Source organism: Sus scrofa, chromosome 8, assembly GCF_054392235.1.
Source record: "Sus scrofa isolate SSC_HxYL_T2T_F1_AM1 chromosome 8, Sscrofa_HxYL_maternal_Yorkshire_Landrace_v2.0, whole genome shotgun sequence".
NCBI lineage: Eukaryota > Metazoa > Chordata > Mammalia > Artiodactyla > Suidae > Sus > Sus scrofa.
In genome coordinates, this window is record NC_139390.1 from 27,617,076 (window position 1) to 27,631,963 (window position 14,888).

Sequence of the window (14,888 nt, forward strand, 5' to 3'; positions counted from 1 at the left end):
GCAGATTTCCCACCAGATGGAAGTGAAATTTTTTTTATTAATACTACTTTTATTGTGTTGTGATCAAAGAATATTGCTTATATTATTTCTACTTTAAGGATTTTAATGACGCATTCATTGATACTTAATATATGATCAATTTTTGTGAAAACTAAAGGAGTGCTTGAGCATAAGGTATATTCCATGTTATAATCCTATAGTTTTATGTATAAATACATACATCAATAAAACTTACCCTATTAATTTAGATCTCCTATATTCTTATTTATTTGTTCATGTAGCCTTTATTGGACTAAGCATAGTGTGTTAAATATTAAGATATTAAAATAGTGTTAATAGTGTGTTAAAAGTTAGTCTTATTATTTACGGATTTCTGTTCATTTCTCCTTGTAGCACCTGCAGCTTGTTTTAAATAATCATTGTGTTATTTGCTGAGTATTTATAGTTATTTATGTCAACTGTACATTTTGATCAGTAATATTTGGAGCTGTTTATTATTGTCATGCTCACTGCTTTGGGGTCTGAATCCCATCTCATCTGCATTCAGATTAGAACTTCTGGTTTCTGGTTAGTTTCATTTTGTGATGTACGTTTTCCCCATATATATTTGCCCACCCTTCTGTTTTCAGTCTTATTGAATAATTTTATTCTAGTGTGTCTCTTACCTAAAACAGAGTTGATTTTTTGGTCACTAAGGCAATTTGATATATTCTTTCTTCTAATAGGTGAGTTAGGCATAATTGTATTTATTGAATTGATGTATTTCTTCTTCACTGGGTCTAACATTTATACTTTTCCTTCCTGAATGTGCTCTATTTTCTCCTTTTCTGTTTCCTCATTTATGAAGGTTTGGGATTTTCTTCTAAAGAGTACCTTTAATAACCCCTTTAATCATGCCTTTTGTCCATTTTATGTTAGGTTTCTACTACAGGTATTCCCTCCTTTTCAAAAGTTTGATTTATGCTACCTCACTTTTATGAAAGCCCTGCCTATTTTCACTAAATTAAAAAAAAAATCTTGAGAGGATTTTTATTTTTAGCAAAAAAGGCAACAAATGAAAATAGTTTTCAGCACTTGCTTTGCAGCGGCAGTTAAAGAAGCAGTGCAGACCCAGAGCAGTGAGTGGCTTGAGTAAGCTCTTTCCCCAGGAACTACTCTCAGCACCAAGTTACAAGAGCTTTGAACTGTGTCCATGAGCATCTGTGATTGATTTCAATTCATTTTGTGCATCTGTTAGCAAGATATGTCCTGGGGTAATTGCTTCTTGATTTATGCCATTTCAGCCTAGGAAAGTTTTCATAGGAATGCTCTAATTTGGGATAATGGTGCTCTACTTTGGGATAATGGAGAAACCTGTATTTGATTTACCAGTTAATTGATACCCATTTACTCCATCTATTTTTTAAGTGACCACTACTGAGATCATTTTAATTCCTTCTCTACCTTTTTTTCCTTCTTATAGAATTATTACTTCTTAAGTCAGGACAGGTAACTATTATATTTTATTCTTCCACTCTTAAGTGCCTTAGGTATACAATTAAATATATTCAATGGTCACTCTAAATTACTTTGCCAAAAATTTCATAGTCAATTATTGGTTGTATGATGCTCAATCTTTTTGTGTATTACTCAGAAAGGATACAATATTCCCAGAATTTTTCCATGTTTAAATCTGTTTCTGTAACCATGATAATTGAAAGAATCCAATTGGTTGGAAATCAAATCCTTGGCTCATGTATTTCTTTCCTTGAGCACTTTAAAATGCTGTTATAAAGTTGTCTTTGTTATTGTCAAAAAAAATCTGAGGTCAAATGATTTTTCCATTTAAGTGTTTTTTTGTTTCCTTTTGTATTTTATTGACATTCAAGGGGAATTTGTTATCTTTAAAATCAAATGCTTTTACTATGTCTTTTGAGAAGACAGATCTGAATAAATCTTTCCAGATACACCAAGTATCCTTTAATATATAATGGCAAGCATTCTTTCCATGGATTTTTCTTAGGAGATAGTTTTGAGTATTCATTCTCTTGCATTGTTTTTTATGCATTGAATTCAAGTATGCATGTGTGACATTTTTTCCTTCTTTAAAAATTACTACTCCCTATACTACTTTTTAGTTATTTTTAAGATTTTGTCTTCTTTTTCCCATAAATATATTCATACTTTACCTAAAACCCACTTATTATGTTTCATTTGATCAACTCCCAGTTTAGTCTTAACTGCTGATTATTTTGTCTTTTCCCTCAATACTTTATGTCCAGTATACTCTTGCTTAAGATTTAAAAAAAAAAAAAACAAAAAAAAAACCTTACTTTTTTCTCACTACCCTTCATAGGAACTCTGCTCCCTCACCCTCTGTGGGACCTCCATGCCTGATTCCTACCTTCATCCCAGCAATCCCTACCTACAGAAACAGTCACCAAATTCCTCTGTCTCTGATCCAAATCCTGAACCTAAAAATTTGAACCTGGACCCAAATTCCACTTGAGAAAAGGGAATTGATGAGCCCTTATTTCCCTCAGTCCCAATGGAATGAAAATTAAATGCAAGCCTCTAGTTCTGCTATGAGGTCAGAGCTTGGATGGTACCCAAAAATGTAGAGTAGCCCAAGGGCAGGGAGGGAGCTCAGCCTGATGATGACTTGGCATTTGTCATCCCTCTCACTCTCCTCTCTTCCAACTTTCTTGCAGCATGGAATGTCATTAACCAGTAACTGTAAGGGACAACCTGTAGATAAAGGAAGCAATGGGTTGAAATGCCATCGTCAGCATTCTCTGGCTCTGTGCTTAAGCAAAAGTCCTGCCATATAATGTACCTGGGCCGCCATTCACTCTTTATGAGGTTGCATCTGAAGCTTATTTCAACACTCACTTTGAATAATGTAAATACATGGCATATAATATAAACTATTTTAAATAGATAATTTTATTTTGTCTCTTAATCTTGTTTCCACATAATTCCTGGATCAAATGTATACACATTATTGTACTTGTCTTTTGTGTAGATCACAATTTTACAAATCTTTTCCCTTGAACAATTTTATCATCATTTATACACACACAGTCTTATTTTTTCACTTTTTAAACAATGACTAAAATAAAGTAACTACTATTGCAGGCCCTTGCACAATAATGCTTACTTAGGGAGAACATGAGCTTCATGAGACCTCAGCTGGCTGATTAGTCACTGGAGAGCCCCCACTATCTCATCCATGAGATGGAAACAGTATTTGCAGCGGGGGCCAGGGTTGGTTTTAAACCACTGCTTAGGTTTTCATCTCAGGCAGAGGGTCACAGCTCAGACCCACAGGTATGGGAAATCCAACCCAAACTTCACCAACAAGCACATCTAGACAAAACTGGAGCACTGGAGCATTATGACCCTAGGTTCAGAGGCCCTTCTCCTACCCATCCCAGCCCCCAGGGCAAGGTCCTCTTCTAGTAAAACCCTTTTAGGAAACTTGGTCCAAACACCAAGGACAATGCAAGCAGGAATGTATTGACCTTGAGGATGCTATTGCTATTGTCCATGGAAAAAATCCTTAGTTTCAAAACTAATTTGATCCTAGAGTGAGGAAAACCCAGCTAATTCCACAGGGGTTTTTTTTGGGGGGTGCTTTTTTTTTAATTCCACTATTTTATAGAGGCTCAGGTTTCAGCACTTCCTGTTTGAGTGGAAGCTCTCACTGAAGTTGAAAAAATTCAAATATCAGGAGTGTGCATTTGTAGAGATGAGACAATCTCTTATTTTGTAGTTGTGGGCGTGGGGCCCAGAATGCTTTAGAATCACTGCCCTGGTTGAAGTCAAGCACACCTTCTCCCAGTTATCCAATCAAATGCTGGTTTAGGTACAGCTGAAGGGATTTGGCAGATGTAATAAAGCCCCAGTCCTTAAATTAATCCAAAAAGATGAGGTCCTAGATTGGCCTCACTCAATCACATGTAAGATTTAAGTAGCCTCCCCACTTCTTCAGTGGAAGATACCAGAACTCAAAGAAAACAAAGGATGTGCCCACGATCACAGAGCAGGTGTGAGATTTGGTTCTTCCCTTGAAAACAAGGGCCTTGATGCTCAGTGTGGTTGGGGGCCAGTTCCTAGGTACTGGGGTCAGTTTCCCCCACTGGGGCTTCCTGGTCTACCCTCTGCACCAGGATATTCACTGCCAGGAAGTGTGTCAATGACTCCTCTGTTTTCTGTCTTATCCTCTCCAGCAGCTTCTCTTCTCAAGGTTTGGTTAACCTTGTCAGACTCTCTTCTAAATGCCATTCTCTCCCTGCTCCAAACTCATGTATCCTGACAACATGGTGAACATCTTAAAATACTACTTTCATTCTTAAGGAGCTTGCAATGACTCCCTGTTATCAGCAGATAACAAGTTCATGATGGGCTCAGCAGAAACTCCCCTTGGATCCCACTCACACCCATGATTTCTGACTTCTCAAACCTCTTTTCAAGTGACAACTATTATCATCCAGAAACACTGATATCACTACATACCCACTGAAACCTTGGTAACTTTTACCCGTGTACCTCTCTGTTCCTCCAAATTCACTTTAAATTCCACAGTTTTTCACTATGTGAGCTTTCCTAAGTTGTCATTCATGTTGGTATTGGAAATTTTTTAAGTTGGTGATTTTCTATCAGCTTACAAATGTCCTCTCATACACCCTTGAAAACACCAACAGCTCTAAATCAAGGTGAAATGCACTTCACAAAACTCATATTGACCTTTAAGGAGGAAAATCATGGGCCAGGGAGGGAAGCGTGGTTGTTTATGGAGAGGCCTCTCTTGAAATTTGATCTGGCAGGCTCCCTTTCTCTCCCTCTCTCTCTCACTGATCCCCATCACTCTTCAGAGTGCCAATCACTGTATGTTTTTGTCTCTATGACCATGTCTTTTCTGGCCCCTTTCTCCCTACTTCAGCTTCTCACAACCCAAATTAAATAGAAATTGCTGTAGAGTCTAACACTTCTCATTTGCTCAGGCTCCCATATTTCAGAATACTTGATCTTGTACCTAAGCAGGGCCTTGTGGGAGTCCCGGGCGCAAAAGCCTTTCTGTGTTCCCCATTTCTGGTTCTTAGGAAATGGGCATCATTCAGCCTCCATAACCTCCCCTGAGTTCCTAGGGACAGGTTCAGACAGGTGCTGAGGAAGGAAGAGGATGCAAAGACAATGGAGCAAGAGTCAAGAAGAAATAGTACTGCCTTGGGTCAGGATCCTGGTTCCCTCTTAAGGGATACAGGTCGTATTATAGGCATCTTATACACCTAAGAGAAAAATTATATTTCTTACCCTACTTTTAGAAATGAATACTTTAAAATTAAAATTGGGTGTTCCCGTCGTGGCTCAGGGGTTAGCAAACCTTACTAGCATCAGTGAGGATTCAGGTTCAACCCCTGCCCTCCCTCAGTGGGCTAAGGATCCAGCATTGCTAAACATCACATGTTATACCCCAAACAAGCTGTGGTGTAGGCCACAGACACAGCTCAGATCCTGTGTTGCTGTGGCTATGCCATAGGCTGGCGTCTAAAGCTTCAATTTTTACCCCTAGCCTGGGTGCTACAGGTGCAGCCCTAAAAAGACCAAAAGACCAAAAATAATAAAAAATAAAATTAAAATTGAACATCTGAGAGTCCTTCCTTGTCCTTCTCCCAGGCTTAATTGCACCCTAAACACAATCACCTATAAACTAAAAAGTAGGCACCCTGGTCACAACTGCCTGTGGGATAAAGATTATTAGCACATGATGTTTTTCAGGATCTTTCCTAGATTGTTCTAATCTCTGATCTACATGCCTTTTCACAAGTACTGTTATTCTAGGCCATAACCCAGAAGACCACCATCGTGATCACGCTGAGGTCTCCTGACTGCAGCTTTGATATCTAAGACCCCCCCCAAAGAAAGGAGATTGCAGGTTTGCTCCAATCCTGATTCCTCTCCGGAAAAATCTGTTTTTCTCCTTTTTAACCATAAAATGCCTCGCAATTCTTTCCAATGAGGTGCACAGTCTTTAGGGCATTAGCCTGCTGTGACCCTCTGGTTGGCAAAGCAATCTGCCTAGAAAAAGAACATTCTAACTGTAGCTGGAGTTCCAGGGCACAAGAACTTGAATTTGTTTTATCACTAAACATCACATGTTATACCCGAAACAAGCCAAAAAAGCCAACACTTTTATAGCCCAAGGCAGGCAATCTGCAGCTCTAGACATGACCTGCCCTCTGTGCTTACTGAGCAGACACCCCGCCCCCACCCTGCAAGGCCTTGGTGGGTTAAGGAGCCCAGATGCCCCTGCAGGCCAGTTCCCAGGAGCAGGCCCAACTGGGTCTGACAGCAGCAAAGGGAGACCACCTGGTAAGCCAGACAGTGACAGAAACCCCTCAGCCCAGCAGGCTGGGTGGATGGAGCAATGGTGGTGTCAGAAAAAAATCTAAGCCCTTCCAGTAAAATTCATTAGAGGTCCCCAACTCTCCCCTTCATCTGCCCCATGGATAGATGAAAATCAAGAGTCAGAGAGGGAACGTGGTTGATCCTCCAGCTTTCTAGAATGCAAGGATCCCTACCTTAAGCGGGTCTTCGTGGGAGGGTGATGATGATCCCAGTCACAGTTCACCAAAAAGTTGGGTTCCTCTGCTCTGCGCTGTCTCTTCCTCGGTCCTTGCCTACACACAAGGATTTGGAGGTGCAGGCTGAGAAGCGTGGCATGGGCACTGGGATAGAGCCAGCAGGCTTTGTTGCACAAGGATGGAGGCAGGCAATCTGGTAGGAGGTTGCTCTGGCTGGGAGGTGCTGCAGGAGCACGGGGATAGATCCAGGGGTCTTTCTGAGTTGGGATGTAGGCAGGCAGTCTCTCCAGGTGGGAGCAATCAGCTCTGACCTGGGCTTTTTCTTTTTCTTCTTTTTTTTTTTTTTTTTTTTTTTGTCCTTTTTGTCTTCTAGGGCCGCACCCACACACAGAAGTTCCCAGGCTAGGGGTACAATAGCAATTGTAGCTGCCAGACTACACCAGAGCCACAGGAACTGAGCAACACAGGATCCAAGCCCTGTCTGCAACCTATAACACAGCTTACGGAAAGCCTGGATTCTTAACCCACTGAGCGAGGCCAGGGATCAAACCCACATCCTCATGGATGCTAGTCGGGTTCACTAATAGCTGAGCCAAGATGGAAACTCCTTCCCTGGGCTCTTTTAAAGAGCCACTCTATTCCCTCACCTGGAGCCCATCGCCTGGAGCAAAAAATGCTCCAGCCATTTGCCTCAGAGGTTGCAATCAAGAGTCCGAGAGCAGTTTACTACTTATTTAGCCCTCAGAAAAAGCAGGCCGCTCAGAGTAGGGACTGGCCCTGGCTATAACTGGGTTTCTCCTTATATTCCTATATCACGGACCTGTTTGGGGACCCCTATTTTCTTGCCCCAGGCCCACTAACTTCCTATCCCAACACCCCTATGCCATGTGTTGTTTTGATCTCTGTATGGAGAGGACATATTTTAATCCTGATTGGCTTTGGGTGAGGACACCTTATTTGCATGGAAACAAAGTTCTAGAAAAGTGCTCCAAAGAGCATTTTTATGATACCTGTATGTGTATTCATTGTTTGATTGCAGGCCTCCTGTTTTGATAATTGATAAATGGCCTGTTTAAAATCACCTGGGTCTGAGTCTGGGTCTCAGTTAGCTAGGTCCTATCCTACCTAATATAGACAATAACCCAAAAAACTACCATCATGATCATGCTCAGATCTCCTGACTCCAGCTTTGATGTCTAAGATCTCCCCCAAAGAAAGAAGACTGCATGTTTGCCCCAATCCCGATTCCTGTCTGAAAACCTGGTTTTCTCCTTCTTACCATAAAACTCCTCGCAATTCTTTCCAATGAGGGGCACAGTCTTTAAGGCATTAGCCTGCTGTGACCCTCCTTTACTTGGCAAAGCAATAAAGCTACCTTTTTCTCCTTTATCCAAAACTCTGTGTTTCAATTCGGCACAGGCAGGCAGACAGAGCTGAATTTCAGCGACAATATTTTAAGTTTTCCTTTTGCCACTCAGAAATCTGAAAAACCCCATTTTACCTTGAAAAGTAAAATATTTCCCCATCATTTCATTGGCGTATCGGAAACAGCCATTGCCTGGAGCAGTCAGCCATGAAGACCTTCCTTCCTACAGGAACATCCAGGATCATCTTAAACTCTCATCATTTTCAACTGATTTCCTTTCCAATAATCTCTCTAACTGCCCTTCTTGTTTAAATTTTTTTTCCAAGAAATTGCATAAATTACTGTTTTACTGTAATGCATCAAAAGTTTCCCATAAACTAGGAAATTTTCCCTATGATTTAAAACTCAGTACCCATATTTCCTCACCCTGAGGAAGACCCTAAAACTGCATGAACTTATTCTCTTTAAATCCACATGTTGACTTAAAAAAAAAAAAGCACAACCTGAAAGTTGAGAGTTAAGGTTTTTGGGGGGCAAAATTAGGATTTAAACCCTGGAGACAGCATCTCAGGTAGCCCTGAGAAGTTGCTCCCAGGAGGTGAGGGAGGAGCTACAATATATGGGAATTTTTGCAACAGTGGACCAGTAGCAGGACAAAAGAAGGCTGGGCTCACTGAAATCATTCCTTTGATGTGCACCTCTGCTATCAGGGCCAGTATCCTGAGTTTTCACAGCCTGCAGGACTCATGGTTCTCACCCTTGGAGGTAACCACATTCACAGATGATCTCAACATTCTTTGTTTTATCCTTACCTACAGCTACCTCTGAAATACCTCTGAAATACCACCCAACTAGGAAAGGGGGCTATTATGATATGATAAAGGGGGAGGTGCATGCCTTGTACACGTTTTACAAAAGTTTGTTGCTGACCTCCTGAAGGTTACTGCTAGTCACAAGGAGCAGACATCACCATGAAAGATTTTAATGTTTTTCCAGATATGAAGAGATGCAAGAATTGGGCACATAAAATCTTTTCCTAAAAATATCTGACTACCTGAAGACCTGTTTTTTCAGTTTTCCCAGAGCACAGAGTGCTTCACTCAGAATTTTCACCCTGAGCTCTGCTGGTGGGCAGGGGATGGGTGCTGCAGATCTGCAGCTGCTGATGGCAAGTGCCTTCTTAAAGAAATCTGAGATAGCAGGAAATCTTTTCTAGATCTCTTCCTCATTGTATAGCCCAGCTCCCAGAAATTCTCCACATTGATCATGTTAGGACATACTGAGACCTTCAGAACACCCATGCTAGGGCTCCAATTTTTTTTTTTTTTTTTGCCTTTTTTTTTTTTAGGGCCATATCCATGGCATATGGAAGTTCCCAGGCTAGGGGTCTAATCTGAGCTGTAGCTGCCAGCCTACGCCAGAGCCACAGCAACACCAGATCTGAGCCACATCTGCGACCTACAACACAGCTCACAGCAACACCAGATCTTTAACCCACTGAGCAAGGCCAGGGATCGAACCCACAACCTCATGGTTCCTAGTCTGGTTCATTCCCACTGCACCACAATGGAAACTCCCTCCGGCTCCAAGTTTGATCATTCTATGAGAATCTTGGGAAAGGGGCCCACGTTGGGGTAATTAAGCCCTCTCCAGGTAGTTCTAATCTGCAGCCACATTGGGATAATTAAGCCATCTCCAGGTAGTTCTAATCTAATCTGTTCAATTTATTGTTAGAGTCCCTGCCTCCCTGCATCACAATGAGGTAGGGATGGACCAAAGAGGTGCCCTTTTTCAGGTGAGGCTTGTGGTTTAAAACAGCCAATTTTACCCCAAGCTTCATGTGAGAGTCTCCAGTAGAGCTTTTCACAAAGACAAATGCCTGGGACCCACCCCCAAATAATTAAGTCTGAATTACTTGGGTTGACCTTCAAAATGCTTTCCAGCAGTTTCCATTGTAGAATTGGGGCTGGGAAACTGTTTTACTGATAAACTCAATTGCAGACAGGCTCAAAAATTTCGCTGAGTTTCTAGACTAGTGGGAGAGCTATACTTGACCTGAAGCCATGTTTGAGCTGTACAAAGTGTTAGTCAAGGTCGAGGGCAGAATAACAGGGAAATACCAGTGGAAAGGTCTCTATGCACTGAGTGACTACCTTAGAACTGTGTGAGGAATCGGAGCCAACAGATGTTATGAGCCAAATCATAATACGAGCCAACTGTGCTATTGGATGATTGGAGGACCAATCACATTCAAGACCTTTAATCGTGGCTGGCCCGCCCACAAGCTTCGGAGACTGCCCAGGCAGAGATGAACTAACCCCTTTTTCTAGCCTAGGGCCCTCTGACTTTCCTGAACTCCAACGGGGCAAAGGAAATGCCAGCTTTTTGCAGGCCCTGCATCAGGGCCTGTGGCTTCAAAAAATGCTCCAGTATGAAAGTGAAGGTACGTGGAGAGGGAATTGCTTATTTTATGTTTGTAAGAAGATAGCTAGGTTGTCTTTTGTTTTGTTTCCAGAGCCTTGAAAATATGTGTCCTGCAAACTTCTCTGTTCTTTGCCAATAGTAAACATTTGAATACTTAGAGCAAGTCTGTTGGAAGGTGTTATTACTACAATAATTTTATAGAGAAGGAAACTGAGGCACAGCATAGTAAGGACCTCAAACAGATCCATAGTTGAAAGTCAGAGAACCTTGCACTATAGCTTCTGAGTCCCTGAGTTTTGAGTTGTCTCTACTGCCTCTCAACAGCTTGATGGAATATCCCTTCACAGGTTACTGATTTTAATGGGATTACATGTCTGCTTTGATATTGTATGTTAATTAACTTCATTTTTAATCCCTAGACGTTCCATTTAGGTTATTTGTGTCTTCCTAGCACTCCCTTATGCTTCTGCTTCCCCTTCATGCTTCAGCATAAGGAGTCCACCTTTCATAGCTGTTTTAAAATCTTTCTGTACCAATTCTACCATCCGTGTTACTTCTGGGTCTATTGGTTGATTTATCTGCTGGTGATGAATTGTATTTCTCTGTTTCATTGCTCATCTGGTAACTCTCAGTAGGAGACTAGCATTTTGCATTTTAATATTGCTGGGTGCTCTGAGTTGCTGTGAAGATATTTGAAATCATATTTGATACTTTGAAGGATTGTTTTAAATGATTGGTAGTTGGGACCAGAACAGGTTTCAGCTGATAGATAATTTGGCTCAATTACTGAGGCAATACTCTTCTGAGCACTGTATTTGAATCTCCTGGATAGAAGGTTTTTATACTCTGGCTTCTGTGGACACAGATTTCTTCCTGGCCTTGAGTGACCCTAGGGTACCATTTCTGCATGTTTGAATACCTGAATTCAGGGTATTTTATCTGCATGACATTGATTTTGAAGATGAATTTTCACCTGAAATAATTTAATCTCAATTTATAAATTTTTCTTGTGTTTTATATGTTTTTGTCTGCCATTTTCTGCTTATTGTAATATGTTCTATTTTTCTTATGTACACCCCTTCCCCCAATAAACAAGATACCACAGATGAATAAAATTACACTTGATTTATACCAATAGAAGGCCTTCTTATACCAAACAGCCTCACAAACATCCCTCACTCCTCTTATAACTGGGCTGGGGAAATAGGTTATTTTCTTGTTTTTCTCTCAAATGAAATAGTCTTAAAGGTTTGAAAACTTTGTCCAAGGTCACACAGATAACATAGCTAGTACCTTCATCACGTTTCTTAACTGATATGCTAAGTCAGCTCTTACTTTTGGTAAACAGGAATCCTGACATACATTAAGGATAATTGTTTTTCTAGACTGTCCTCATAATTAGAAATGTAAAATCAAACTTTATACTGCTAATTAGCTTTTTCTTTAAAAAATGGTTAAAAAGTTATTCTTGACATTAATAGAGAAGATTATTCAAGGCTAGTGCAAAAGGGTATAGAGATTTAGCTTTACCCCCAATACAAGGAAAAGCAAATGATGAGGACTTCAAGGGTGGGGATGAGAAAATTGATTAGTGAAAATCATCCACCTTAGTATCTAAACTGCACTGAAGGAAGATTTTTGCTAAAGACAAGCTAATGTCTAGGCTTAGTCAAGCGACCTCAGAGGAGCCTCACTAAAGTTTGGTTATGAGGACAAACAAATGGAAAGACATCCCATGATGATGAATTGAAAGAATTAACATTCTTAAAATATCCATCATATGCAAAGCCATTTATAGACTCAGTGCAACCCCTATCAAAATTCCCATGGCATTTTTCACAGAATTAGTAAATTCTAAAGCGTGTATGGAATCACAGGATCCCAAATAGCCAAAGCAATCTTGAGAAAGAAGGACGAAGCTGGAGGCATCATACTTCCTGATAGGAAACTACACCACAAATCAGAACCCAGAAACAAGCCATTGTCTATATTTGGTCAACTAATATTTGAGCAGGAAGCCAAGAATACTTGCTGAACAAAGAATAATCTCATACTGTTGGGAAAATTGGATAATCAGATGCAGAAAATTGAAATAAGACTCATGACTTACCCTACTCATAAAGTTAACTCAAATATATTTTAGTAAAAATTTTTAAAATTTAAACAAATTTTTAAAACAATTAACTAAATATGATAGAACTGTCAAATTCCTAGAAGAAAACATAGGGAAAAAGCTGCTTCACATTAATCTTGGTAATGATTTTTTGGATATAATACCAAAAGCAAAAATAAGAGGAATTAATATCAAACCAAAAAGCTTCTGCACAGCAAAGGAAATCATCAAAATGAAAAGTCAACCTATAGAATGGGAGAAAATATTTACAACCTCTATATCTGATGATTTATTATCCAAAATACATGAAGAACTCAATATAACAACTTCAAAACGGAAAAAAAAAAAAAAAAACAGAACCACCACACACACCATCTAAAAATTGGATAGAGAAACTCCAGTGTTTTTCCCAATACATTTAAGTGGCCAATAGCAACATAAAAAGGTACAACACACACCAATAAGAGAAATGTTAATCAAACCCACAGTATTAACACACAGGTGTTAGAACTGCATCCTCAGAAAGATAACAACTGCTGGCAAACAGAGAGAAAAAGGAAATTTTGTGCACTGTTGGTGGGAATGTAAATTGGTACAGCCACTATGTAAAGTAATATGAAGCTTCCTTAAAAAGTCATAAATATAACTACCATATATTCCAGCAATCCTTATTCTGGATAAATAGCCAAAAGAAAGGAAAACAGGATCTCAAAGAGATATCTGTCCTCCCATATTCATTGAAGCATTATTGACAATAACCAGTAGATGAAAACAACCTCAAAGTCCATCAGGAAAGGAGATGGTGTGTGTGTGTGTGTATACACATACAATGGAATTCAACCATGAGAAAAAAAGGAAAATACCATTTACACCAATATGAATGAAACTTGAGGGCATTATATTAAGTGAAGTTGGAAAAAGGCAAATATTGTATGTTCTCATATATCTGTGGAATACAGAAAAGCCAAACTCACAAAAATGGAATAGAGTGGTTAACAGAGATTGGGGATTCGGAGATATTGGGAGATGTTATTCAAATGTTACAAACTCTCAGCTATAAACAGACAAATTTATGGGGATCTAATGTATGACATAGCATTTATAGTTCATAATATTATATACTTGTAATTTAAGAGTGTAGATCTCAAATATTCTAACTATAAAAATAATTGACATAGAGGCATTAACTAATGTTATGATAATCATTTTGCAATATATGTGTATAAAATCAGCATGTTGTGTACCTTAAATTTACACAATGTTACATGTCAGTTATATCTCAATGCTAAAAAAACAAAGCTTGGTCAAGGAGGGAGTCTGTCAAAACCATCGAAAACCTTAATTTCAGAGTTCCTGTTATGGCTCAGTAGGTTAAGAACCCAACTAGTATCCATGAGGATGTGGGTTTGATCTCTGACCTCACTCATTGGATTAAGGATCCAGCATTGCCACAAGTTGTACCATAGGTCTTAGAGGTAGCTTCAATTCATCCCCCTAGCCTGAGAACTTACATATGCTGCAGGTATAGCCCTAAAGAGAGGGAGAAAAAAACCAACCAAACAAACAAACAAAAAAACCCTTAATTTCTACTCTTTAAGATAATGTCACTTTTTTCATTATTCCTAGAAGATGATAAAGAAATTGCAGAAACAAGATGCTATAGTAAATGAGATCTTGATGAATACATATTATAAGCAAAAATAGAACAGTTACCATCATCGAGATGAAAAATCGAACTTACCTAAAGGGTTTAAATAGAACTAGCATAAATTTATTATTGAAAGTGGTTAATTTCCCTTAAAACTCATGAAATTATAACAGTATTATCAACATTTCCTATGTCAGAATTTTCATTTTTATAAAGGTTAAGTATTTTAGGAGAGCTAGTACACATTACTGCCATTTTACTTTGATCCACTCAAATCTAAATCTTTAAATAGGACTTTTTACTTATTTTTTTTATGGCTACACCCGTGGCATATGGAAGTTCCTAGGCCAGTGGTCAAGTCAGAGCTTTAACTGACAGCCTATGCCACGGCAATCTGGGATCCATGCTGCATCCGCAACCTATCCTGCAGCTTTTGCAACACTGCATCCTTAACCCACTGAGCAAGGTCAGGAATCAAACCCACATCCTCACAGACACTATGTTGGGTTCTTAACCCACTAAGCCACAATGGGAACTCCTAAATAGAATCTTTTAAAATGAAACTGTAGAAAAAACTGAGTTACCAAAAAAATACTGTCCATGCATTTGGTTAACTAAACTAAGGGTAGGAGATTATTTCATCTATTAAAAGATAGGGAAGGATAAGATAAGTTTAAAGTATGTTACATAACTTTTAAAAAGTTTTAATATATTTTTTCATGTTTGTACATTTCATTGAAATTCACAAAAATGTTGGCAAATAGTTGGTAG

General features: G+C 39.3%; 2 long non-coding RNA genes across 9 annotated transcripts in view; one reads left to right on the forward strand and one right to left on the reverse strand.

Annotated features, from left to right (window-relative positions):
• Positions 1 to 14,888, reverse strand: part of LOC110262073 (uncharacterized) — a 453,546-nt gene that overhangs the window by 405,256 nt on the left and 33,402 nt on the right. For 2 of the 6 annotated variants that reach the window (XR_014812299.1, XR_014812300.1), the window contains exon 2: positions 6,564 to 6,662. The exons of the other annotated variants lie outside the window; for them this stretch is intronic. This is a non-coding gene — a long non-coding RNA (uncharacterized LOC110262073). The remainder of the gene's footprint in view (positions 1 to 6,563; positions 6,663 to 14,888) is intronic. 6 annotated transcript variants of the gene reach the window in all.
• The window catches only part of LOC106504613 (uncharacterized), a 96,993-nt gene continuing 92,317 nt past the window's right edge, over positions 10,213 to 14,888 (forward strand). For all 3 annotated transcript variants that reach the window (XR_014812292.1, XR_014812291.1, XR_014812290.1), the window contains exon 1: positions 10,213 to 10,375. This is a non-coding gene — a long non-coding RNA (uncharacterized LOC106504613). The remainder of the gene's footprint in view (positions 10,376 to 14,888) is intronic.